This window comes from Crocuta crocuta, unplaced genomic scaffold, assembly GCF_008692635.1.
Source record: "Crocuta crocuta isolate KB4526 unplaced genomic scaffold, BGI_CrCroc_1.0 scaffold77, whole genome shotgun sequence".
In the NCBI taxonomy this organism is placed as follows: domain Eukaryota; kingdom Metazoa; phylum Chordata; class Mammalia; order Carnivora; family Hyaenidae; genus Crocuta; species Crocuta crocuta.
Window position 1 is genome coordinate 3,191,899 of NW_027532172.1, and position 26,769 is coordinate 3,218,667.

The 26,769-nt window shown below is 49.3% G+C and overlaps 1 long non-coding RNA gene across 1 annotated transcript; it reads right to left on the reverse strand.

The window, feature by feature from the left end:
* On the reverse strand, positions 1–26,747 carry LOC144242142 (uncharacterized). Its single transcript, XR_013338306.1, has 2 exons — positions 26,441–26,747; positions 1–2,046 (listed from the first exon to the last, which is right to left on the reverse strand). It is a non-coding gene; the product is annotated as an uncharacterized LOC144242142 (long non-coding RNA).
* Between the last annotated feature and the right edge of the window lie 22 nt (positions 26,748–26,769).

Consider the following 26,769-nt stretch of genomic DNA (forward strand, 5'->3'; position numbering starts at 1 on the left):
TGTGGTGCAAGTCTATTTTATTTTGAGAAAAATTTTCAGTTGAGTTTCTTTTTTACAGATGCATGTTTTATAAACATATACGTATATGTTATAGCATACATATAACATGGCGGATAGTCTGTGTTTATATTCATGGCTATTATTCTGTGCCATACTCTTTTCTGTATTTGAAATTAGCTCAGATTGATTTGTTCTTGATTTCTGTGAAGTCTCCATCTTTGGATATTTACGTTTTCTGAGGGGGTGAAAATTATTTTGGAAACCGAGTCCAAAGTGCTGTCTTATACACACAGTGATTTTCTTCCTCCAGTCCTTGAGTTCAAGTTCACAAAATCCTGCTCTGATTATTCAGGATAAACAACACACACACACACACACACACGTATATGTGTGTGTGTTTTTAATGTTTTTTAATTAAAAAGTTTTTTTTTTTTGAGAGAGAGAGAGAGACAGAGTACGAGTGGCGGAGGGGCAGAGAGGGAGACAGAATCTGAAGCAGGCTCCAGGCTCTGAGCTGTTGGCCCAGAGCCTGATGCGGGGCTCGAACCCACGGACTGCGAGATCATGACCTGAGCTGAAGTCGGATGCTTAATCGACTGAGCCACCCAAGTACCTCGTGTGTATTTTTTTTTTTTACTTCACAGAGGAATACATTGTTCAGCTTACACACCTAACTCATGATCAGCTATATAGTATTTATATATAAGAGATAATAGTACTTTGTACTATTTGTGATAATATGGGTATATGTAACATATATAAACAATAATATGACTTTGTAATGTTAAAATAAGGGAAAATGTCATCTGTATGTTTTGATACCTTTACAGAGTAATAAAAGAGTTGCATATTTAAAAACATTAAAAACATATAACATTGTATCATATGTTATAAATATATTTAGTATATTGCATTATAACTGCTTATGTAAAGGTTGGGAATCAGCAGAGGAAACAACGAGAACCCCAGCTGCCTGCTCTCTCTACTCTTCTGTATGTACATATTCTTCTTCTTTTTAATGTTTATTTATTTTTGAGAGAGAGAAAGAGAGAGAGAGAGAGAGACAGAGTGCAAGCAGGGGAGGGGCAGAGACAGGGAGACACAGAATCTGAAGCAGGCTCCAGACTCTGAGCTGTCAGAACAGAGCCTGACACGGGGCTTGAACCCATGGACGATGAGATCATGACCTGAGACGCAATTGGACACTTAACTGACTGAGCCACCCAGGCACCCCATAATTATTCTTTTCTGCATATTGCATCTTCCCATTTTAAAATGTGTAACTATTACTTCTGGAAAAAAAAAGACAAATATAGGGGTGCCTGAGTGGTTCAGTGGGTTGAGTGTCTGACTCTTGATTTCAACTCAGGTCATGATCTCTAGGTTCGTGGGATCGTGCCCCATGTCGGGCTCTGCACTGTTATCTCTAAGCCCGCCTGGAATTCTCTCTCTCTTTCTCTCTACCCCTCCCCCACTCTCCCTAAATAAATAAATAAACATTTTTTTAAAAAAGAGAGCATTATATTAAAGCCTCTCCCCCCCCTTTTGCAACTTTCTGCTCTGTTCTCTTCCCTTCAGCCTGGCAGGGACCCCGAGGGCCAGCCAGGGCATAGGGTGCGTAGCACCCCATTGCCGACTGAGTGAGCTGGTGGATTAGGAGTGCTGCCTGAGCTACAGACAGAGACCCACTCAGGTGCTGTGTGGGTCCCGGCCCACTCTCCAATCCATCGCCTACCACTTTCCATTCCCCTCACCAGCTCTGTTCCAGGCGCACTGGCTTCTTGCTGTTCCTGGAACCCGTGGAGTAAATGCTGCTTTTGAGCAAACTCGAGGTCTTTGCCCCCGCTTTCCCTCTGCCCCGGCGGCTGTTCCTCCTGACACAGACTTTGGGGGCTCCCTCGGCTCTGCTGCAACGGCAGCTCCTCAGAGAGGCCCTTCTTGACCGTTCCTGTAGAACAGCTCCATTGCCGCTGTCCCTGTCACCTTCTTCCCGTGCGCTCTTCTGTGTCCTCCTTTCTTTTTTTTTTTAATGTTTTTTATTTATTTCTAGGAGAGAGAGAGAGACAGCGTGAGCAGGGGAGGGTCAGAGACAGAGGGAGTCACAGACTGAAACAGGCTCCAGGCTCTGAGCTGGCAGTCAGCACAGAGCCCGACGTGGGGCTCGAACCCATGAACTGCGAGATCATGACCTAAGCGAAAGTCGGACGCTCAACCGACTAAGCCACCGAGGCGCCCCAACTCTTCTGTGTCCTCCTATACTCACTGCCAGCTGACATACTCTCTTCTCTGTTTAATGTCTCTTTATTGGAATGTCTAACCCCCCAAAGCAGGGCTTTCTCTGTTGTGTTCAGTGGGACAGTAAGAGGTTCAGTGATAGTTGGTGAATGAGTGAATTCAAAAGGCTGAGGTCCAGCAGGCAGGATGTGGGTGGTGGTCTAGGGAGTTGGGATGGACAGAACCACACCGATTCCCCAGCCACAAGACTGGGGTTTTCCTACCAGTCTGTGGGCAGGGAGGGGCCACCTGGCCCTGCCCAGGGCTGGCTGTGGAGCCAGGCCCCACGGGGGGACCCCCTGGCTGGGCAGAGTCTGGTGTAGAAGGCTAAACCAATTTCCTGAATCCCGGCTGCCCAGCAGCACCGAGGAGGGGCACAAGCTGGTGCAAGCCGAATTACCAGGAACATTCCAGATGCGCCCAGACCTTCCTTCTATCGACGTAAGGAAGAAAGGCAAGTGAGCCTCCTTCCATTCCCCCAAATCCTGTAATTTTTATAAAACACATGGAAGACTTTCAGACATCTCTGTTTTGTTCATCAGATGCCAAGAGCAAGTGTTTCCACATGGACCGTATTGGTAGAAAACAATCACGGAGGACTTCAAAGAAAATCATGAGTGATGATGCACAGTAATTTCATTCTCTTCATTTCCTACGCCCCTCCCCGGTATTAGCTAATTTTTCCTTGTACTGCCTATGAAGGAAGACTTAACAAAAAGATCTCCTTGGGTTATTTGAATTCCTTTCATCCGACGACCTCAGAGCACTGCAGGTACAGTAAGTAATTCGTTAGTCCTCTCCTATTATGTGGGTGGAATTAAGATATTATTCCCACACACTGTAGACTGAGAAATAAGCAAGAACCACAAAAGAATTGTAAAAATAGGACAGAGAAGAGACAGGCTTAGAAACCAGCGGCTCACCCACATCAGAGTCACTGGTGAAGGTCATGCTACCGCGTTGGTGGGNCCGACTGAGCCACCCAGGTGCCCCAGCTCCCAGCTCCGTGATCTTTCTGAGCGCCTCAGCCAGATATTCGGGTGTGGGCATTCATTCTTCCGAGGACTGTGGTTGGAAGGGAGATTTGCCTCTGCAGAACCCCAGCAGCAATTACAGCCGCACAATTCATTTGGCAATTAATCATAGGCTGCCCTGGGACACGGCTGCTGTCGCCAGCTTTGGGCTGTTAGTTGGACTTCATTCTGTGTCGTGCATTTGTTGTTTGCTTGTGGGTGTCCTCCATGTGTGGTGGGCAGGACCGCTGCTGCTGTCTCTTTTCTATCCAGGGACCTGAGCATCATGCTGGGTTTCTGGGAAGATTCCAGCGAAGACTTTTTGAGGAAAGAAGGAGCCTCTGCTGTTATAAAAGGCTGGAGCATCTAAGAGCCACCTGGGAGGAGGGAAACGGTGCCCACGTGGTCCACATGTGAAAGGATTCGAAGGGGAAAGGAGTGCCTGCTGAGTGTGCACTTCTTCTGGGCTTGGCCTTGCATTGGCACCTTCACCAGATGACAATTGTCCCTTAACAGACACTTGTTGAGTGCCAGGCACTGTGTCAAGCACTTGAAATGCACCCTCACCACAGTCCCTTGAGGAAGACATTGCTATGGCCATTTTCCAGAAAAGGTAAACTGAGCCTCCAAGGGATTAAGTCACTTGGGGAGAATCACACAGTGGTGGAAGAAGACTCAAACTTTGACAATCTTGTTCTTTTTGTTTTTTAGTTTTTTTTTTTTTTTTTAATCCTTATTTGAGAGAGAGAGAGAGTGTACGTGGTGGAAGGGCAGACAGAGAGGGAGACACAGAATCTGAAGCAGGCTCCAGGCTCTGAGCTGTCAGCACAGAGCCCGATGGGGGACATGAACTCATGAACCGTGAGATCATGACCTGAGCTGAAGTTGGACGCTTAACTGACTGAGCCACCCAGGTGCCCACCCTTTTTTTCCTTAAGTAAACTCTGTACCCAACATGGGGCTTGAACTCATGACCCCGAGATCAAGTGTCACATGCTCTACCCACTGAGCCAGCCAGGCGCCCCTCGTTGGTAATCACAGCCCTGCTCTGTGCCTTGGCCGTCACCAGCAATCTCATGAGTTGGAGGGCATCGTTGTGTTTTACTGACGAGGGAGCAGGTGCAGGATGGCTGGGCCTCTGGCAAAGGCTGGCTCATCTGCTTCTCTTCAGGCTTCCGAGTGCATCTATCCTGCATCGACTCCCAACTCATAAATCCCACGATGCTGAAATGCTGGAGGACTTCCCCCTCGTCTGGTGCATCCTTAATGGCGAAGCCCGGGATTACGGTTCTCCAAATCCATAGCTCTGCCTCCAGGGCCACCAGGGTGCCTGGTAGGGAGCAGGGTGCTGGCCGGGAACCCGGGATTCAGCAAGGACCACTAAGCTGGGCAGCCGTCCAGCCTGGGGCTCCTGAGATGACCTGGGAGCCTCTGGGGTTGACATTGATGGATTCTTAAACAATGTATTTATAAATGACTCTGGGACGTATTCAAGAGAAATGAAAAAGACGAGGGATGTGACTAACCCACACTGATGGGAATGGCAGAGTTGTTTCCATGAAACACCTAACTTCCAGGGTCGGTATCCGTCAGATGAACCTACTGACGCTCTCTCTAGAAAACATTTTTTTTGGTAATAAAAATAATTTTGTGGGGAGAAGACAATCCTTAAAGTAAGTGATATTTTGTGGTTCTCTTACCCATCTTCTAAAAAGTTAGAATGTCATTTAGCACCAATAGATGTGAATTCTCAGGGCTTCTGTAGGGAAACCCTGGGGGACTGAGCTGGATCATCAGAGCAAAGGCAACTGGATGTCCTCTATCAGCCACTAACGGGTGTCATACGATTTAGTTCTTGCTGCTTCTAAACACCACCAAACACTCCCTTCAAATAAAATAATTAGTGTTCCATTCCCAGAGGCAGGGAGGAGCTGGGGGAAGCAAGAGCCCATTTTGAGAGAGCCAGGCACACCGGGACACATTTATCAGACTTTCATGGCTTCTAACCACACCCTTCCCATAGGACCTTCTGGCCCACACATGCTTGGGGACATCTGTCATCTGCTTGGGTACACTCGGTCATGCAGAGGCCTTGCCTGGCATTCCCTTTGCACTGAGGTGGCTTCTCCTCTTGGTCTAGCCATTCTTTTCTTTTCTTTTTAATTTATTTTGAGAGAGAAAGAGCAAATGGGGGAGGGGCAGAGAGAGATACAGTGACAGAGAATCCCACACACTGTCAGCACGGAGCCCAACGTGGGGCTTGATCCCATGAACCATGAGCTGAAACTAAAGAGTCCGACGCTTAACTGACTGAGCCACCCAGGTGCCCCATCCATTCTTTTTCTACTGAAGTGTCTAGATTTTCTATTTGAGACTTATGGCTATGAACATGGCTTTTGGAGCCAGGCAGACCTGGCTTGGACGTACTACTTGACATTGCTGTGTCTCAGTTTTCTTGTCTGTGAAGTGGGCCTAATCATTGTTCTCTGGTGCGGGTTAAATGTGGTCATTGCTGTAGAACGATTAGATCAGGGCCTGTGCAGGGTGAGTGTGCAGTGAGTGTGGCTCTGTTCCTGCACTACTGTGAAAATTGGTATGCCTGCATCTGCAAGGTCACACTGTTTGTGACGGGTGAGGGTCAGGTCCAGACTGAAAAGAAGCTAAACTTCTGGCTACATGGAGCATCCCTAGTAATTAAGCACAGCTGTGATCCTGTGACCATGAGGACAGGAAGGCATCCTGAGGCCACCTAGCCCCAAATCTTCATAGATGAGGAAACCGAGGCCCAGAGAGGGGTGCTGGCCTCGCCAAAGATCACAGACCGATTGGCCGCAAAACCAGGGCTGGAAGCCAAGCCTCTTGGCCAACTGGGCATCAGGCGTGCCACCTCTTTCTCGAAGTACAGCCCTCAGCAATGCTTTTGCAGCCGCACTTTACAAATGAGAGTCGGTTGCAAAGTGAGAGCAGAGAGCCTTTCTAATTTACTTACAGAAGAAGAGGGAAATGATGGGCTTGATAATTGCTAGAGTCGCACTTCTAACTCTGTTTACAGGGTGGAAGATTGATTGCGGGGGGCTAAGAGCGTTGGCATGCACGGCAGGCTTCTGTTCTGATGCAATTAAGCTTTGCTCCTTCCAGCTCTGCCTAGGACCTGGGTCAGTCCCTGTGAGACCCAGATGTGAGATGGAAGCCCAGGCTGGACCTACTCCAGCCTTGAGTCCTGAAGAAGTCCATGGGAATAGGCAAGAACAGGGAGTCCATGGTCCAAGGAAGGCCATCGGGGCTGTTGGGTTGTGCTTCCTGGTACCTGGGCTGCTGGCCAGACCCTCACACGGTATTGGAACCCCTGTGCCACTATCTGCTTGAAGTTGGGTGGGTCCAGGACCACCCCAAGCTGGCTGTGCTCTGTCCTCACCACCCAGGCTGGCCCCTTGGATAGCAGCCGCCATCTTGATTGCACCTGGGTTTCCTCCCGCTTTGCATTTTGGCGATGTGGGCTGTGAACCTCTCCATGGAAGACCCCAGTGCTACTCTGGATGGGCCTCCTTTCTCAGCCCTGTCCACTGTGGCCAAGCAAGGCTCAGCCCATTTGTTTGGTTTTGTTGTTTATGAGAGTGAAAAATTGGAAACCAACCAAATGCCCCCAAGTAAGGGGATGGTTATGGAAAGGCAGAAATGTTGGCCACTATGAAAGAGTATGCGGCTGTGACAATTCTTTTTATGAAGACTCTTCTGCTTGGCCTGGTGTCGAGACCGCCCTGCTAACCTGAGCACCTCTCATGGCGTGCAAGGTATGTGGAACTCCTGAGCACTTGTGGTTGGTTATATGACCTTTACCAACACTTGGTGCAGTTTAGGGGGGAGGTCACATTGCATAGGGCTTGTGAGTCCATGGACAGTCCCTCGATCTATTCCCTGGCTCACTCTCGGCTTTTCCCATGAGGCACCAAGCCTCACTGTCTTCACTCTCCTCCCCTCTAGATGTCCTCAGGGAACCTCAGAAGCCCTTCCCTGTGTCATAAAGAGCAATCCAGTTCTTTCCCAGCTCCTCCCTCCCAGCTCATCCTGGGACCCCCCCACCCCCCAGAGCCATACAGGTAACCAGACCCTTCCTGTTTTTTAAAAGACTGTTTTAAAAAGTGTTTATTATTGAGAGACAGAGTGCGAGTAGGGGAGGGGCAGAGAGAGAGGGAGACACAGAATCTGAAGCAGGCTCCAGGCTCTGAGCTGTCAGCACAGAGACCGACAGGGGGCTCAAAGCCTCAAACGGTAAGATCATGACCTGAACTGAAGTCACATGCTTACCCGACTGAGCCACCCAGGCGTCCCCAGACCCTTCCTCTAAATAAGGTGGTTGAGCTCTGGTTTTTGCCACTGGATTGTGTCCCAGAGCGTCCATACTGCCACCACAAATGGCTTCCCAGACCATAACTGTGCCTGAATCTCCCTAGCATTTCTGATCCAGCAGGGCGGGGTGGGCCCTGCCAGCCCACATCTCTAACAAGGTCTCAGGGGATTTCCAATGATGGTGACGTCACTGGTCTGGGACCACACTCCAAATACTTGCTTGGACCATTTCTTCTGAACACATGAAAGGTTCTCCCTGAGAGGAATTTTCGTGAACAGTATTTCCTCCATCTTGTCATATACTATTTTATCATTATTGGAGGTAGAAAATGTTACATAAAAATGTTTATGCCTGGGGCATCTGCTGCCTGGTTTCTCCAGAGAAGCAGAGAAGGGGATCCTAGCCCACCCATCAGCTGGGCTTGCTTAACTAAAGATGGTGGCCTATGGCTTGCAAAGAGGATTTCAGTAACTCATCGGGGCAACTCCCATGGCCTCTGGGCCATAGGGGGTGGCAGCATTGGGAGCAACATTGGGGGTAGGGTTGAGCCAGCAGGGGCTGGAGTCCGGGGCCCCAGAAGCCAGGTCAAGGATCAGTCAATACACTGGCAGCTGTAACTGGGTACCACTGTGCCAAGGGCATGTCAGAGATGGCACAGCTGACCTAGCTGTCTCTGCCTCCAGGGCCCTTGCTCTCTGTTGGGCGAGGAAAGGGGACACATGCAAATATGAAGACCTCAGGCTAGTGGTAGTGGCTGGTGGAGAGGCTGTAGTGGTGCAGAGGTTTCAAAGGACCTGGCTCTAGTGCTAGCACCAGTGTCCACTGACGAGGGTTTGATCTTGAGCCCATCAAGGCACCTGCCTGAGTCCTATGGCGCCTCCTGGGTAGAACAAGGAGCCTGTACCAGAAGATGTCCTCTGCTCCATGAGACTCCCTGGCCAAATGGGTCCTTGGGGCTGGCATTTCACTTCTCCATTAGGCTTGTTTTCTTTTTGGAAGTAGGGACAGAGGGCCAGCTCAGATGTTGTGAGGACTTGGGCCAGTCAGGACACCTTGGCTTTTGCAGCCTCCTTGGTGATGAGGGGTGATCAGACTGTGAGAGACCCACCACCCTGCCTTGGCCCCTAGGGTACTCCTTTTACTCTGACAAGTGGAAGCAGGACGTTGGGGAGCACAGGTGTGGAGATGGGTGGCATATTTGACTTCCAGACGTTGGGGGTGCCCTGCACAGCTGGACTTCATTCGGTCCCAGTGGCTGCACGTAGTAGGTCCGAAGGCACAAGGAGAAAAGCATCAATGGCTCTGGCCGACCTCTCTGGATGCTGCCCTGACTGCTTAACATGGGTGTGGGGGCGCCGGGCTGGCTCAGTCGGTTGGGCATCTGACTTCGGCTCATGAGGTCATAATCTCAGTTCGTGAGTTCGAGTCCCACTCGGGCTCTGTGGTGTCAGCATAGAGACCGCTTTGGATCCTCTGTCCCCCTTTCTCGCTGTCCCTCCCCCACTCATGCTCTCTCTCTCAAAAAAATAAATCAACATTAAAAAATGAAATAAAATGGGCATGGACGGTGAAAGGAAGGGAGGCTCTTGACTGGGAGAGGATGGAGGACGATATGGGAGTCTGTGTATAGGAGTGTGGCTCTCGGAATCAGCCCTGGGACTTGGCCTTGCCTGCTGTGGTATAGGGGGTTTGGGCGCCGTTCCTGTAGTTTCCTCACAGTGTATAATCAGACTGGTCCCAGGACTTAGGGCTCATCTGCCAACAGGAGCTCTGGGTGGCCGTGCCAGCCTCAGGCAGGATCCCTTCTCTGGCCAAATAGGGCCACCCCTGTGACTTTGGGGCAGCCCCAGACTCAGGATTTTTTTTTTCCCTCTCCCTTGCTCTGTCTGTCTTTCTGGGAGCCTTGGGATTCTCCTGGCTACAGCTAGCTGTAGCACTTCACACCCCGTTGAAAAGTCACCACAATAATTACCAGATCATTAACAGGGGATTTTGAAAAGACACTTCAAAGCATCTCTCCCGGAATTGCTAAGACAGGTGTAAAAGTCTACCTTGGCAGAGAACAGTCAGTTTAAAAGGATGTTGGGGACCAAAGGGTAGGTGTTAATTAAACTGGGCTAAGCAGCAGCAAGGCTAGGTAACCTCCCGATCTGAGCATGGTGACAACCGGGAGGTGCTGAGGGGGCCTGAAAGTTTTAGACAAAACACAGAACATACAGACTTGGTTGCTCCATCTCTACCTTATTAAGGAATCTGACCTTAAATCTGAGGTCTTCTTTCGAGTGCCTGGTGCCTGCTTTGGCAAGGTTCGTATACAATAAACATAAATAAACCTGCCTGTGCCTCAGCCTGCATTATTAATTTTCCTAATTAAGGTTAATGAAAATCAAATGCCCAAAGGGCTGGGAATAGGGTGCACAGATCAACTCTCCTTACGTTAAAAACTCTGTAGGGGCACGTAGGTGGCTCAGTCCGTTAAGCATCCGGCTTGGGCTAAGGTCATGATCTCTCGGGTTCGTGAGTTCAAGCCCTGCATTGGGCTCTGTGCTGTTGGCCCAGAGCTGGCTTTGGATCCTCTGTCCCCCTCGTCCTTTATCCTTTCCCTCCTTACATGTTCTCTCTCGCTCTCTCAAAAATAAATGAACATTAAAAAAAAACAAACAAACCCTGAAGGAAGAGAACAAACAGTTGTGTCTCAAACAGGCGGGCTCTGAGGAATACCTACCTAAGCCACCCACTTTACTGAAAGTTTAACAAGAGCTCTTGCATCACGACAAGCCTGAAGATTGTTTGGGTGGATGTACGGCCCTTCCCTACCCGGGAACTTTGTTATCAGAAGCCCTTACCACCGATCTCTACACAGCAGGACACTCAAGGGCAGAACTGAATGGTCTGAGTCAGTGAGCTTGGTCTCTGGCTGCACAGCCGAATCCTACTCACAGCTGTTGGAACTCACCCAAGACACGTAGATCCAGAATCTCCCGGGCTGAAGACCTGGCCTCTGTATTTCTAAGCGGCTCTCAAGGTATTATTGCACAACCTTTAGAGTCCTGGTGTGGCGGAACTACAGGAGTCAAAAATACTCTCCGTGAATTTGGTTTTCTTTTTTGTAGATTCAAAGCTACTTCAGAGCACAGCTGCCTCAAAACACTGCCTGTGGGTCTTCAGCAACATGAGCTCCTTGTGAGGGCTGACTCGCAAGACGTTATTTCTTAGATGCCAGACAGATAAATGTAAGCCAAGCACAGGAACGATGACCATCTTCGGCGTCATGCGAGCGTCTGGCACCTCGTAGGCTGGTGAAACGGGCGCGAAGCAGCCAGCGCTTCGGGGGGTTTTGTACCTGGAGTGTAGCAAATTCTAGCTAGGACATCGTGCCATCTGGGTTATGACTGGCTAAGGTGCAGTTGTGTCCATTTGTCCACGAGGCCACTCGTGCCGTGTGGCCCTAAATGTGCTGGTCAACCACATGCCCATCCCAGACTCTCTGCCTGACTCCTGGATCTTTGGCTACAACCACGGTGGGAAAGGGAGGCGCTGGGTGGCCCCAGAGGGGAGGAGGGTGGCTGGAGGGGCTGAGTGGCCCCAGAAGGTATGAACGAATGAAAGTTTGGGAGCTGGGGAGGAAGGCGTCACCGGCTACACGAGCAGCAACAGCTTGGAGACCCCCTTGTCACTCCCAGCTCGACCTGGGGACGCCCCCCAAATCCTTCAATGTGCTGCCATCAATTTGTCATTTTGGATTTTATTAAAATTACCTCAAAAACCTGTCCCTTTATCTTAGGCAACCTGATGTCTCTGACAAGTGTCTGGGCATTCGCGGGGCACTCGATTTCTCCTGCCGGCCTGATTCCTGGCGGATTCCCAGTCTCTGTTCTGTGCTATTGTTCTTCCTGTAGGATGTCACCCTACCTCATTCAGCCCTGATCTCTTTTCACTCCGAAGTCCCATCTTGGGCTCAAGGGTTGGGTGGAGCTGACTCCCAGCCCCAGTTCAGCAGGGCCCAGAGACATCGAAAGGATACCTCTGCCTTCAGCCGGGTCTGGATCCTTTATATGAACGCTGCTCCTCGTGCTATAAAAGCAAAGCAGACATCCTCTTCCTGGCCCTTTTCCCTCTTATCCAGCATCTCCTCACCCGTCCGTGGCCTCTGATGCCCCACTTGCCAGGGGCACCACTGCCAGCCTTGGGGGGAGAGTGGAGAGATCATCTGAGAGAGAGGGGACACCTCTCTTGCAAATCAACATGATCTGGCTTCAGCATTAAATTCAAATGGCCAGATATTAGATTCTGCAGGCATAAGCCAATTACATGCAAATTTTGGCAAATCATATGTAAATAACACACGTGACTCTGTCTAGATGCCCTAGATTGCATCTGCTTGGAGTCAGCAAGGAGGGCTTGTCAGTGAAGTGCGTTCAAGATGTGGGGCCACGGGAGCAGGAGAGGAGAATGGTGGTTTCTTCAGCTCCACCTGCGTGCCGGGAAATCTGATGTATGTCATCTGCTCAACTAGCACTTCCTGAGTGCTGCTGTGTGCGTGGCATGGTGATGGAGACAGTGAGATCAACGAGAAGCCGCACAGCCCACTCCCAGAACTTCTAGATAAGTCAGGACACAAATAAGGACACTGAGGGGGTTTGCAGTGGAAAGGCAAAGCTTTGGAAAGGCAATGATGGTGACGTGTGCAGGATGCTATGGGGACACAGAGCCGGATGGCTTATCAGCCCCAGGGCACCAGGAAGCCTCGATGCCTGAGCCGAACTTTGTTGGATGAGTAGGAGATATTGGGTGAATGAGCAGATGGCAGAGGGCCGCCGTCACGGTGGGCAGATGATGTGGCGCTGGGCGGGGCGGGGGAGTGAAGGGAGGAGGCTGGTGAGATTCAGAAGCTGGATCATTAAAGGTTTCAGCACCGAGCTAAGAGGTGGAGGTCTAGCCTGAACAAATGAGGGTTGAAGCAGGCGAACACTGAGAAAAAGAGATATTTCAGGAAGCTGTCAGACTGCAGTGGGGGGTATGGACTGGAGCCAGTCTAGATGGGGCAAAGAGGCCTGGTGTGAGGGCTCAGACTGGGCTATGGCTGGGAGAGACAAGGAGATGGAAATAAGCAGGTAAATTATATAGGGGCCCAAGGTAGTAGGATTCCGTGACCCGTCCGTTGTGGAGGGTGGTGGGTGGGGAGGGATCCTGTATGATTAACAGGTTTGGGGATTGGGTGACAGACCTGGACCATGGGGGAAGGCAACTGGGAGGAAAATTCTATCTTGGACATGTCTGGTGTGAGGAGCTGTAGGGGACTCCAAAAGCCATATCCAAGATGCAGGATGCCTTTCACTGTCTTGGGTCAAGTTCTCCAGAAGCCAAGTGTTTCCATTTGAGTGCAAGTAATTACATGATGGAAGAGCTCCCAGAAGTAACGTGGAGGGTGGGGAAGGGGATGGGAGGGGGACAAGGGCTAATGTGACACCAGCCGCACCCACAGGACAAGTGCTTTGCCTCAACCAATCCCATGACCTCTTTCCATTCCCAGTGTGCAGGTGGGAAAGCGCAGAGGCAGAGAGACACCTGGCCAGGGCCACAGTGCTCACGTATTAGCAGAGGAACTTGGTTTACCAGGCTGGCTCCAAACCCCATCCCTAGACACCCTCATCCCCTGCCCCAGGCCTTCTAAGGGAGGGGCCACCCCAGCAAATGCCAGCCCTGTCTTGGAAAATGTGCAGGGGCAAAGTCAGGGAGAATATTTTAGGTTTGTTAGAGGATCACTTAACTTCCTTTGGCAAGAGGGTGGAAAGAGCCTGAACCCAGACTGTGCGGGACAGATTGTTCTGGCCCCCAAGCTCCCCCGGCCCATGGGAGAGAGGGCTGGGTTCTGGAACGGGCTGGGTTCTGGCAGTTCCGTTGCTAGTGGTTCCTGAAAGGGTAATTTTGCAAACAATGCTGAGAAGCTGATTGTGGCAATAAATTACCATGCTAAAAGGAATTATTTTTATCGCAGTGTTCTGGGGCCCTGAAGAATGCAGGAAACAAAGATAGGTTGAGTAGAATATTCTGTTTGTGTGGGCCTAGAGTGGATGCACAGATGCACGAGTGTGTGTGTGTGTGTGTTTGTGTGTGTGTTCACATTCCTGCCTGCTTCCTAGCTCGAAATGCATTATGCACACACCTGTTCACTTTGTAAACTTTTGATTAAAGTGAACATACTCAGGGGCGCCTGGGGGGCTCGATCGGTTAAGCATCTGACTCTAGGTTATGGCTCAGGTCACGACTCACACTTTGTGAGTTCGAGCCCTGTGTCCGGCTCTGCACTGACAGCTTGGAGCCTGCTTGGGATTCTCTTGCTCCCCCTCTCTCTCTGCCCCTCCCCCCTCAAAAATAAATAGATAAAAATAAATGTAAAGCGGACATACTCAGAACAGAACAGGCCCATGCAACCAGCATGCAGATGAAGGCGATAGAACATGACCACCACCCCCACGAGCGCCCTTCTGCCTCCTTCCAGACTCGGCTCAACTGGAGTAACCTTCTCTAGGCTTGTAACAGCATAGATCTTGCCCATTTTTGTGCATGATAGAGAGGAATCCCACAGGTACATTCTGAAAGGAAGATTATAAACTTGAGTGCTGTAAAGCAAATGATAGGCTTACGGTAGGGGATACTCGTAATTTAAAGGAATCTTCCGGTGAAGTCTTTTGTAATTGGATTAATTGTCCTTGGCCCTGAGCCTTGTGCATGCTAAGGTTTCTTAACGCTGTAGGGTCCTGGAAAATGGCCCATGTTGCAGACAGAGCATTAGGAAGGAATTGCCAGCTGAGTTTTGTCTTAGATTACGGATTCTCAACTCTGGCTGCACGTTGAAACCACTTGGAGAGCTTTACAAATATTGATGCTGGGGGTCCCAGCCCAGAGGTTCTGATGGTTCAACTTAGATAATTTTGGCCTTGTCTGTCCTCAAAGTTGACCTTGGAGGGTGTGAAAGAAAAAATTACTCTGACACTTGTTGAAGACGGTAGGGCAGACTTTGATCAGAGGGAGCAGTGCAATCGGGGCCTGGAAGCAGGGAACAGAGACTGGGCTTGACTCTGAATACAACGAGGAGGAGTGGAGCTGAGGAGCAAGCTCGAAGGGGGTGGGTGGTAAATTACTAAAAGTGTAGGGTAATTCCTTGCTACACTGGCCTGATATGATTCTTGCTGAAGGCAGGTCAGGGTGATCAGCTACTTTATCAGGTGAGAAGTTTGATCAAGGATCAAGGGTGATCAGAAGTTGAGGATGGAGGAGTCTGGCTAGAGGGACTTGATCGCATTCTTGCTAAAACTGGGCCCATGCAGAGAAAGACACAGATGTCCAAAAGTCAAGGTCTCATTAGGAAGAGGGTTCACAGGAGCCTGACTAAAGTTTGGTCAAGGGTTATGGAGCTTAGTCGTGGGTTATGGATCTGGGTAGAGAAGGTTCTGGCTGGCTCCACGGAGGAAACATATGACACATTTGTTACCAAGATGTTGAGTGTAGCCCAGACCCAGGGCAGAGGTCACTTGTCTAATCTCCTCCAGAGATAGCCCAGGCCCCTCTTGACTGATATTGTTGTGATGACAGTGTGTGGGGGTGAGGAGGAGAAAGAGGGCGAACAGGTGGCCTGGGGAAAGTTGCTTAGTATCTCTGACCCTTTTTTTTTTGATCTATAAAATGGGAGATCATAATAATACCAAACCCACCAGTTTCCTGAGACCAGTAAACAACATAAGGCAGTTAAGCCATTCAGCATGGCAATGGGGGCATTGCGATTGGTCAACCCAATGTCATCATTGTTAAAGATGAAAAACAAAAAACAATCCAACCAAGTAAATTTGATGACCCAACTGGCTTTATTAAAGGAGTCATGAACCGGGCAGCCAGCCCATCTAGCAAGTAGAGGGGAGCTCTAGGAGAGAAAAAAGCTTTTAAATGCAGAGAGAACCCATTAAAAAAAAAAAAGAAGAAGAAATTTATTAGCAAGGGATGCATTGTTTTGGCAAGGTGGACCTCCTAAGGGGGCAGGGGTCTCTCAGAGGATTGCCTGCAAGAGATTCCAGTGTGTCTGGTTAAAGGTTGCACTCCTGAGGGCATTGAAACTGCAGTTAGGTTGTAAATTTTGGTTTAGTGACGTTGGGCTTTAACTTAAGTGGCTCCATGGGCTTTAACTTAAATGGACTTTAATCATGGCCCCATGGTTTTCTCTTTAACACCATCTTTGTCCCATGATTGAAAGCTGCCACAGAAAGGGGATTTGTGACTCCCATAACCCTCAGTTAAAATGTGCCCCTCTGAGCTTGGCCAGAGAAAAACACTGACATCACCTAATATGGGCCTCTGTTTTCTGGAAACTAGTCCGGGACTTTCAGAGGCCACAACCAGGAAAATGAACCCCTGGGACTGACTGTCCAGAAGGTGCGACCACCCCCTGCAAGCGAGGTCTAGGCCTGCTTTAAAACACGGGGTGAAAGAGGAGACACGTCTGATGGCCCATGCTGGCCTGTGTAAGGCTTGCAAACTGGAGGCAGAGGAGTTTTTCTCAAGAATAATTAGTAATTCCCTTCTGAGAACACTGGAACATGTAATGGACTCAAGTCAGAACCCAGGATTTTGTACAATCTCAAGAAGGAGAAAAACTTTCCAACAGTTGAAAATTTAAATAGCCATCGTGCCAAGGGCTCTATTTTCTTGGATTTTGATGAAAATCAGGGTAAGGTGGACCCAAGGTGGAGACAGTTTAAGAGGGAGCTCAAGGTCACCTACTCACATTCCATTCCAGTGAAGCCAAGGGGAAATTTAAAGCCAACCAAAAGGCAGGCTTGGGGCTAATGTCCAATCTTAGGTGGGTGATGTCCCCAGAGGGTTTCCTCTGGGCCTATCAATGTTCATTCTTTAGCTTTTACATTCTACAGAACTTTAAAAGAATATTTCATCCTTTCATTTGCTATTTACAAGTACCCTGTTTGTTACATCCAGGGTGATATTGTCTCCATTTACTAGACATATTATAGAAGACACATTCATTTTTACCTTCTTTTTTATTTTATTTTGAGAGAGAGAGAGAGAGAGAAGGAGAATCTTAAGCAGGGTCCATACTCAGCACAGAGCCCAACTCTGAGCTCAATCCCATGACTCTAGGATCATGACTTGAGCCGAAATCAAGAGTTGGACGCTCAACCACCTGAGCCACCCAAGCGGCCCCTCTACCTTCTTCCTTTTTAACAAAACTTTACTTATTTTCTTGGTTTTATCTACCTCTGCCTCACATGACTCTGAAGATGGTCCTATCTCCAAATTCCAGGATAGATCCTGATTTGATAACCCACATCCTTCCCAATGATTGCTTAGTTAATGACACATGACCCAATTTTGGCCATTGGGAAGTGAGAGGAAGTTAGCAGGGTGTCTCTAGGAAAGTTTTCTTTGCTCCTAAGAAAGTGGCAGCTTAGAAGTTTCTGTGTCTGACCGACGGAATGGGAAAAGATAGTTGCAAATGACATATCAGATAAAGGGTTAATATCCAAAATATATAAGGAACTCACCAAACTACACGCCCGAAAAACAAACAACCCAGTGAAGAAATGGGCAGAAGATATGAACAGACACTTCTCCAAAGAGGACATCCAGATGGCCAACAGACACATGAAACGATGCTCAGCATCCCTCCTCATCAGGGAAATACAAATCAAAACCACACTGAGATACCACCTCACGCCAGCCAGAGTGGCTAAAATGAGCAAATCAGGAGACTCTAGATGCTGGTGAGGATGTGGAGAAACGGGCACCCTCCTACACTGTTGGTGGGAATGTAAACTGGTACAGCCCCTCTGGAAAACAGTGTGGAGGTTCCTCAAAAAATTAACAATAGAACTCCCCTATGACCCAGCAATAGCACTGCTAGGAATTTACCCAAGGGATACAGAAATGCTGAGGCATAGGAGCACATGTACCCCAATGTTCATAGCAGCACTCTCCACAATAGCTAAAACATGGAAAGAGCCTAAGTGTCCATCAACAGATGAATGGATCAAGAAGATGTGGTTTATCTATACGATGGAATACTACATGGCAATGAGAAAGAATGAAATCTGGCCATGTGTAGCAACATGGATGGACCTTGAGGGTGTTATGCTGAGCGAAATAAGTCAGGCAGAGAAGGACAAATACCATATGTCTGCACGTATAGGAGGATTAGGAGGAACATAACGGAGGACCATGTGGGAGAAGAAGGGGGGAAATAGTGGGGGAGGGGGAGAGAGGCAAACCATGAGAGACTCTTGAATGCTGAGAACAAACTGAGGACTGATGGGTGTTGGGGGGGAAGGGGGGGATGGGCATGGAGGAGGGCACTTGTGGGGATGAGCACTGGGTGTTATATGGAAACCAACTTGACAATAAACTATTTGTAAAAAAAAAAAAAAAAAAAATTCTGTGTCTGAAAATGACTCTAGGAGCTGCAGCTATGATCCTGCTCCTAAGCCAATAATGAAACCCCTCAAGATGGCAGAGTGGAGTGGTGGGAAGAACCTGGGTCCTGAGTGACATGGTTGAGTTTCTGAGTATACTGAATGGCACCCAACCTCGGGACCTCCAGTTATGTGAAGGAATGGTTTTCTGAGTTGCTTAGGGTTTCCTGTTACTTGCGGCCCAAGGACTAAGAGATTAAATGAATTGCTTGTGGTCACCCTGCTATTAAGTAGTAAAAGACCAGACTGAAATCTATTTCTCCACTCCTTGTCCAGTCCTTCTGCTTTCCTCCATCCCAAAGAGCTAATTTTACTTTTCTGAAATTAATCACGGGGTATCCCCTCATTGAATTGAAAGCTTACATCTCATTCTTCCTCAGGGCAGTTAATAAGACAATGACTAGTTCGGGTCCCTGGCTTGTAGCAGACAGAGCTGTCTTCTCCTCACTGAAACCAAGCATGAGCCCCACCTGGACAGATGCCTGTCACTTTAATTTCCTTCCTTCTGCCATCTTTGCTAAAATGTCCACCCCATACCGTTTTCCAGCCCAACTGGAATTATTCTGATTTCCAGCTGCTCTAACCCATGCAGAATTGACCGCCTTTGCTTTAGACCTCATGGCGGCATCTACACACTCTTATCTTCTCCCCAAGGTCTCCTAACTGCACGTGATGATTTTACACATCTGTTGAATCACATGCTTTCATCTACAAGGACTGTGACTTAAATAATTAAGGAATTTGTTGTCCTACTTAATGAGAAGTTGCACGGCTGGCAATTCTAGGGCTAGTTCGGCGATTCTGTCCTACGTCAAGGACGCTGGCCCTTTCTTTCCCTGTGTGTTCCTTACCAAGCTTTTTATACTGGACACATTTCTTCCCATCGTCAAAAATGGCTGTCATCACCTCAGACGCTGTGTCATCACACAGTGAGGTACAGAAACAGGAAAAGAAAGGGGACAGAAATCCTCACACCTTTCTCTCTCTTGATTTTCAGAGAAGACAATCTCTTCTCACTCAAAGCTACCCAGGAATTTGCTTAAGTCCACAGAGCTGGTGATATAGTGGAGCAGGGATTTAAATGTGACCCTAGACTGCCCAATAGAATTATAATGCAAGCCACATAGGCAGTTTTAATTTTTTAGTAGCTACAGTTAAAAAGTAAAAAGCAGGTGAAATTAGTATATCTTATTTAACCCAATGTATCCAAAGATTATTTCAACATGCCGTTAATCTACGAATTACTTTTTTTTTTAAGATTTTTTTTATTTTTAAGTAATCTCTACACCCAATGTGGGGCTTGAACTTACAACACTGAGATCAAGAGTCACATGCTCCACCGACTGAGCCAGCCTGGCACCCCTCAATCTATGAATTACTAATGAGGTCGTTTACATTCTTTAATACTAAGTCTTTGAAAGCCAAGGTGACCTGTATGCTTATAGTATATCTCAATTCAATCACTACGATTTCATTGGAAATACTTCATCGGCATTTATATTTCATAAAGTTTACATTGAAAAATATAGATATGTATACCCAAGTTGTTCCAAATAGACTAAAAGTTTCCCAAGAGCGGAATCAAATAGCTTTTGCATTTACAATCAAATGGATCAAGTTCAATAAAATTTTAAAAATCCAGTTCCTTAATCACACTAGCCACAATTCAAGCGGCTCTATGTATAGGGCAGCATATTTCTAGAGCCTGTAGACTTAAGCTCATTTTTGTCAAATTCCCTGTGCTACAAGTTCTGTAGCTAGAAGACTGGAGACTTGGCCAGTAGCTGTTGCACTGTTTCTAATTAGCTGTGTGACTTCAGGTGAGTCACTGTACCTCTCTGGGCTTCTATTAACTCCCTTGTTAATGAGGAACTGTGATCTTATGCATTTCTTCCAGCTATCAAATGATGCATGCTTTCTCTCTGCTAGAAGGGAAGGAATGGGGACGTTCTAAAAGCTATGGGCACTGAGGCATATACACATTGTCTACAATGAAATACATGAAAACCGTGTGGCCAGTCTCTGGCATCTGCTGAAATGCTGTGGGCAGGCAGGACTCACATGACATTTCTTCCTCTCACCCAGGACTGAGAGTCCGCTAATTGTCTTTCTCCAGAATGCCCGGGATAAAAAACACTGACGCATTGTCTGGGCTCCACATTCCAGGAAATATTGCTAGTGTGTTCCTTTTTATACACCACCTTTTAAGGAAGAAAAATCCTATATGTGGACAGAAACCCCTGCTTTGGTTTGTGCCGTGGCTCTGAGCCGCTGGAGTTCCTGGTCCAGGCTCTGTCCTTTCGTATAGGAAAGAAGGGGCCCTTGGCTCTCCCAGACTTGCCTCCTGTTAGCCCATTTATAATGTGTGCTCCTGGCTTGTTATCAGAAAGGGGCTTCGGGTTTATTAGGTAGTATAAAACCTCCATCGTCTCTTAACCCCAGAGCTACATAAGGATGGTCGGGGGATTTGAGTCAAACTGAAGAGCCACTACGGAAGCTTGAGGCTCAGCGCTCCAATAACAATTGGGTTTGACCCAGTACTTGCCTTCGAACATGGAAGATGTGGAGCTGTCAGTGGGATAAAACATTAGGGCTCCGTGGGAAGGGTCCCAGCTCTTAACTCCCCCAGGCTGGTGACTTTTTACTATTATTGGTTCATTCCTTTGGGTCTCGTAAGGTGAACATAGTAGAAATAGGCTCCTTGCCAGTAAGTGAGAGCAGAGGGTAATAAACTGAGTGGGAGAAGGGGGCAGGAGGGGCCAGCAGGACCCCAGAGGACACTAGAAGAAGATGATAAAGGTTGGCAGCCGTTTAACATGAAGCTAATGCCACACGGGAGTTTCTATAGACCCCGAAGTATGTAAAGATCCTGTCCCAGGTTATGCTCTGCTTACAGGAAACAAGAGTGTGGGGTTTAGTTCCCTCACTGCTTTAATGGGCTGCAAATGGGGAGGGATAGCTCACTTTTGCATTCATCTCTCATCCATTAATTGTGGCAGGTCACTTTCAAAGATGGACACCACCAGCGCCCATGGGAAAGGGGGGGGCGATCCCCACGTCGACAAGCAATTCGCAACGCCCAGGGGGTGTCCTAAAGTCCCGCTCGGGGCCAGGGCCGACACTAGGTATGCAGAGGCAGCGGGAGATTCCAGAGGTGAGGGTTTGGTCCTACCTGACTGCCTCCGCTGCAGGTGCCAACGGGGAAGTCCAGGTTGGAGGGTCCCATGGGCCTCTTCCTCGCTCGACTTGGGTTAATTTGCTAGGGCAGCTCATCGAACTCACGAGACCTGTCTGCTCACTAAATTACTGCTTTATTATAAAGGGCATTAAAGGATACGAATCAACAGCCAGATGAGATAATCAGGGTCCCAGACAAAGTAGTTTCTGCCCTTGTGGAGTTAGGGGCCCCACAGGGTGGCAGGTGGAATCTTTCTGGTTCATCAACCTGGAGACTCCCGGAACCCTGTCCTTTGGGGGTTTTATGGAGGCTTCACTGCATAGACACGATTGATCAAATCATTGGCTGTTGATTCAGGCTCCCTGGAGGTCAGGGGTTGGGACTGAGAGTGCCAACCTTCTAATCACATGGTCTTCTAATCACGTGGTTGTTTCTCCTGGCAACCATTCCCCCATTCTTAGGTGCCACCCTTTTTTTTTTTTTTAATTAAAAAAAGTTTTTTTATAGTTTATTTTTGAGACAGAGAGAGACAGAGCATGAGCAGGGGAGGGGCAGGGAGAGAGGGAGACACAGAATCTGAAACAGGCTCCAGGCTCTTAGCTGTCAGCAACAGAACCTGATGTGGGGCTCGAACCCACAAACTGCGAGATCATGACCTGAGCCGAAGTTGGACACTTAACTGACTGAGCCACCCAGGTGCCCCTCTTAGGTGCCCTCCTAAAGTCACCTCATTAATATAACAAGACACCTTTGTGGCTCTCAGCACTTAGGAAATTCCAGTAGTTTTTGGGCTCTGGGCCAGAAACAAGGACAAAGACCAAATCTTTCTCACCCCTACATTCCTTCCTCCCTCCCTCCCTCCTTCCCTTCCTGTTTTTAATGTTTATATCTGAAGCAGAGAGATACAGAGCATGAGTGGGGAGGGGCAGAGAGAGAGGGAGACACAGCATCCAAAGTAGGCTCTGTCAGCACAAAGCCCGATGCAGGGCATGAACTCATAAACTACAAGATCATGACCTGAGCCGAAATCAGACGCCTAAGTGACTGAGTCACCCAGGCGCCTCACTTTTTTTTTTAAATGCTTATTCATTTTGAGAAAGAGAGTGGGTGGGAGAGGGGCAGACAGAGAGAGAGAGAGAGAGAAGCCTAAGCAGATGTGATGCTGTCATTGCAGAGCTCCAATCAGGGTTCAATCTCATGAACTGTGAGATCATGACCTGAGCTGAAATTAAGAGATGGATGCTTAACGGACTGAGTTGCCTGGGCACCCCTCAAATATATATTCCTTATTATAAATCACAATATCGCATCTGCCCTCCCCATATACATACATGCTGCTATGGAACCTGGTCTGGATCACCCAGTGGAAGAACCAAGCGGTACTCAGAGGTCTTGGAAGGGAAGATTTTACACCAGTAAAATCCACACCAGTGGACTCAGAGGAGATCACTCTCCAGCGGTCTGAGTCCCGAGCATAAGCAGAGGGAACAATTTATACCTGTTACTTCTGCATTCCTCATTAGTAGTAATTTGGCGGTGCCACAAGCAGGATGGGAAGAAGAACCCGGAAGGGGAGTCTTCGGGCAGGGACAGGAATTTTCCCTATCAGTCCTGCCAGCCATCTTATAACAGATTTTCCCTATCACTCTCCCCCCCTTTTTTTTTTTTTAATGTTTTATTTATTTCTGAGAGAGAGAGAGACAGCATGAACAGGGGAGGGTCAGAGAGAGAGGGAGATACAGAATCTGAAGCAGGCTCCAGGCTCTGAGCTGGGTGTTAGCACAGAGCCCAACGCGGGGCTCGAACCCACGAACCGTGAGATCATGACCTGAGCCGAAGTCGGACGCTTAACCGACTGAGCCACCAAGATGCCCCTATCACTCTCCCCTTTGAACAGATCTAGTCTGTATTAGAGGGCATCACCTTCACTTATTACGGACTAGTTCTCTTCCTTTAGTTTCCTGACTTTGGTTGTGACTATTCCTGACTGGTTTACAAAGTAATAGCATTCTTCTCTGAGGAAGATGTAGGTGCCCCGTTTCTCGGCAGCCAGGAGGTCAAGTTCCCATCTGTTCTGGAGGGGAACTCCTGCCAGGGAACTTATTTGGCTCTGCGGGAACACTAGGGAGTTGGCCACTCGTTAGTCCCACAGAAGAGCCTATGCCTTCTCTGCCAGTCCCTATCCCCATGGCTATTCCTGCCCCTCAGGGGATGGGTAGTAACACCCCTCGTTTAACCTGGGCCATAAGGCTGAAGGTTAATCTAAGCACCAACTTTTATCCTGAGAATTATTTAATCTCTTTTTCTTGAAGTTTGAGGCACTTACATCACTGCAAGCATTTCCCCAAAATGTCATTAGCAACCTCCTCGCTGGCAGGCAGCCCAACAGACTCAAAGAGGTTACACCGCATTTAAGCTTTTAACCACCCTCCCCCCATATTTTCCCTCTGCAGGTGCCCTGCTCTTACAAATGGGGCCCAGATTAGAGGCAATCAATACCAACAGAACATCCTATCCGTAAGAGGAAGGTGAGTGCGAACAGAAACCTCTCGCTGTTTCCCCAGTTTTCGGGGGCAACCTCTGCCAATCCGACGGCAAGGAGTAAGGACAGTTTATTTATTTTATCGGACTGGTGATTCCTCAAGCTTCTGCCGTGCGTTGACCAGCCAGCTTCTGGGGTGTGGCTGGAGCAGGGCTGAAGTTCGGACTTGGGTCAGTCTTGCAAGTCTGGACTCCTCAGGATTGAGCCTCTTGACTCTGGAGCGGTGGACCCACCGTACGGGTTCGGTCCACTCTGGTTTGAGAGGGTCTGTTTCTAGTCTTTGACCTAGACCGGAGGCCCTGGTGAGAGGAGGTGTACAGGGGATCCTAAAGAGATTGGGGCCCTCTCAAAAGGGGGGAAACCTTGAATTCCTAGTGTGCAACGGACACGCAGGAGGGCCAGGGGCAACAGAGCTGGCCGTGGGAGGTCTGTTTCCTGACAGAACTTGGCTAAGGTTCCCTTGAGGGTGTGATTCACCTGTTATACTTTTCCTGAGCTTTGAGGCTGTAAGCAGTCCGCCACGAACGCAGGCCCGTTATCGCTGTAGGCTGTGGCTGGTAAGCTGAACCGGGGGACAATTTCTTCTTTGAACTCCTGGTGGGGGCCACAGTGCAGATAAGGGGGGGAGCCACGTCTACCTCCTTATTAGCCCCTATCTCGGCTGCTTTGTCTGCTAGACGATTTCCTCGTGCTGTAAGGCTGTCCCTTCTGGTGTCCTTTGCAGTGGGGAACTGTAACTTCTTTTGGAAGGCAGACAGCCTCCGAGAACCTTAGCGCTTCCTCCTTGTTTTGATGGTCTTCTCCGACGCGGTGAGGAGGCCCCTCTCTTCGTAGATGGGCCCCTGTATGTGTACAGTAGCAAAGGCGTATCAGGAGTCGGTCGGCTCGCTTGTCCTTGCTAATGGCGAGGGCTCAGATTAAGGCCTGTCACTGCACACCCTGCCTTTTGAATGCCCTTTGTGATGAAACTGCTACCATCTCTGAACGAGGTGAGCTCTGGGCTCTGTAGGGCCTGGTCACGCAGATCTGGGCAGCTTGCGAATACTTTATTGGACGCCTCAGAACAGTCATGATCTGGTCTCCCTTCCTCAGAAGGTAGGAGAGTTGTGGGGTTCAGCGTCTGCACTGTTTTAAGAGTGACCCGTGGATTCTCATAGAGGAGCCCCTGGCATTGCGCTAGCCGAGAGTTGGAGAGGCATGAGAGACATGACAGCATGAGGGACCTTGACATTTAGTTCTCGTGCCAGGGTGAGTTCATCTGCCTCCTTAATGAGGAGAACTGTGGCCGCTAGTGCCCTAAGCACGGTGGCCATCCTGCCACCACTGGGTCCAGCCTCAGCGACAGGTATGCTGCTGGCCTGTTGCCAAGGGCCAATGGTCTGTGTGAGAACCCCGAGGGCGCCCTTTTCCTTCTCATGCACAAAGAGACTAAAAGGCTTTTCTATAATCTGTAGGCCAAGGGCTGGTACCCCAAGGCGGCCTTTATCTCTAGGAAGGCGGCTTCGGCCTCCTCTGTCCGGACAGGGGGTTCTCGATCCGGCCCTACCAAGGGACTATAGAGGAGTCTTGCTATTGCCGAGAATCTGGGAATCCAGATTCGGCAGAATGCCACAGCCCCCAGGAATTCTCATAGCCCCCTCTTAGTTGGGGGCTGGGATACAGAGGTGAGGGCCTCCTTTGTCTCCGGCCCTAGAGCTCTTTTTCCTTGGGTGAGGAGGAAGCCTAAGTTTCGGGCTTGCTGTTGGCAGATCTGCGCCTTTTTGCATGAGACCCGATACCCTGAGTCTGACAGGAATTGGAGGAGGGCCCTTGTGCCCTCTGTACAATGCTCCCAGGTATTGCTGGCAAGGAGGTCATCCACACACTGGAGAAGGGTGCAGCGTGGGGCCTCCGCTGGAAAGCCGGAGAGGTCTCCGGCCAGTGCCTCCCCAAAGAGGGAAAGCGAGTTTTTCTTTTCTTTTCTTTTAATATTTTATTTATTTTTGAGAGAGAGAGAGAGACAGCGTGAGCAGGGGAGGGTCAGAGAGAGAGGGAGACACAGAATCTGAAACAGGCTCCAGGCTCTGAGCTAGTTGTCAGCACAGAGCCTGATGCAGGGCTCGAACCCACGAACCGCGAGATCATGACCTGAGCTGAAGCCGGATGCTTAACCGACTGAGCCACCCAGGTGCCCCGAGGCGAGTTTTTCTGATGCCCTGTGTCTGGTTCGGTCCATTGGAAGGCAAACAAGGGTTGGCTCAGTAGGGGGGAGGGGCCGGGCAAGCGGAGGCAAAAGAGGGGATCCTTTAAATCTAGGCAGGTAACCAGCTGGCAGAGCCTGGCATCTGGCTGAGGAGTGTGTACGGGTTCAAGGCCACAGGATGCAAAGCTTGAACTTGTCAGTACCCTCCTCCCAGCTTCCTGACTGGCAAGCCAGACCGAGTGGCACACTCACACTCACATACACACCGGAGGTTATTATGTTCCCTCCCACAGAATTTCTACCTGTGAGATCACTGCGGTCTGGGAGAGTGATCAGGTCCCCCTTCCACGACTATGGGTGGGCCAGACAGGACAGATTTAGGGCCCTGGCCTTACATGTTTCCAATGTCAGATCCAGATCCTCACCTGCCAAGTCTCCTCGAGTCTGGTGGGAACAGCAGAGGCGACGGAGCCGGAGACTGCAGAAATTCAGGTAGGGCGCGCCTTCCCCGTTGCGATTCCTCGTTCTGTCACCGCCTCGCCGGTTCCCCAAACCGGTGGCAACAACGGGCCAGAGCGGTTGGGTTTCCCCGCTCAGGGGACCAAACGTCCCGGAACCTGGTCTGGATCACCCGGCGGAAGAACCAGGCGGCACTCGGAGATCTTGGAAGGCAGGAGGTTGATTTCACACCCGCAGGCTCGGAGGAGATCAACTCCCAGCGGAAGCAGAGGCCACAATTTATAGCCTGTTACTT